Below are 971 nucleotides of genomic sequence, written 5' to 3'. Positions count from 1 at the left end.
CTTGGGCACGCAGGCACACGTGCCTGGCATGAGTTTAAGCCACCGGGTCCGGGACTTGATGAACTGCCAGTCGGCTACATGGGAGTCCAGTGACGTAGCCATTATGCCAACTGCTGGTCCCAAGTTTATTTATTTCTCTATAAGAGACAGAGAGAGAGAGAGAGACTGACCCTCAAAGGTGCCGTCATGCTGCAATCGACCCCCCAGTCTTGGCTGGCCCAGGTCATGGGCACATAGGTGTGTACCTAGTAAGATTAGGGATGTGCTAGAATGTGAACCTAGGAGTTTTCCTGTGTGGGTTCAGTTGTGTTACTGCTGTGCCACTGCCTGGCCCCCGTTGTACAGTTTTCTCCCCTATTTCTCTATCCAGGACTCTGTAGATAAAACAAAACAAAATAAAACAAAACAAAACAAAACAGGGGCTGGTAGGTGGTGTGGTGGGTAAGGGCACAGGACTCCCACATGGCCAACCCTCCCAGACCTGGTGGCTTGCTTTCTTACTTTCTCTTTCTTGCTCTCTCATTCTGTCCCTCTCTGGTCAAATTAAAAAATAAGTAAATGAATAAAGTTAAAATAATTATTTAAAACAAAACAAACTTTGCTACTTTTTCTGCTAAAGAAAAAAATGTATTTATCAATTTTATCTCTAGAGTAGTGTTTTTTAAACTTTAAAATACATTAAAATCCTGGGGCTAACAGGTGGCAGGGTGGTTAAGAGTGCTGGACTCCCACATGACTGACCACAGTTCGAGTCCTGGACCTGGCAGTTGATTTCTCACTTTCCCTTTCTCTTTTTCTCATTCTGTCTCTCTCTGGTAAAAATTTAAATAAATAAATAAATAAATAAATAAATAAATAAAGTTAAATAAAATAATTCCTTGTTTGGTAAAGGATTACTTTATTTAACTTTATTTATTATTTAAATTTAACCAGAGAGGGACAGATTGAGAGAGAGAGAGAGAGGGAGTGAG

At 41.0% G+C, this 971-nt stretch overlaps 1 protein-coding gene across 1 annotated transcript in view; it reads left to right on the top strand.

Annotated features, from left to right (window-relative positions):
* The window catches only part of LOC102488508 (lysosomal protective protein), a 30659-nt gene that overhangs the window by 25098 nt on the left and 4590 nt on the right, over nucleotides 1–971 (top strand). The gene's annotated exons all lie outside the window — the stretch shown is intronic.

This window comes from Tupaia chinensis, unplaced genomic scaffold (genome assembly GCF_000334495.1).
Source record: "Tupaia chinensis unplaced genomic scaffold, TupChi_1.0 Scaffold000235_1, whole genome shotgun sequence".
In the NCBI taxonomy this organism is placed as follows: Eukaryota; Metazoa; Chordata; class Mammalia; order Scandentia; family Tupaiidae; genus Tupaia; species Tupaia belangeri.
The sequence above is the reverse complement of the archived record's forward strand: the minus strand, read 5'-3'. Positions and strand labels throughout refer to the sequence as shown.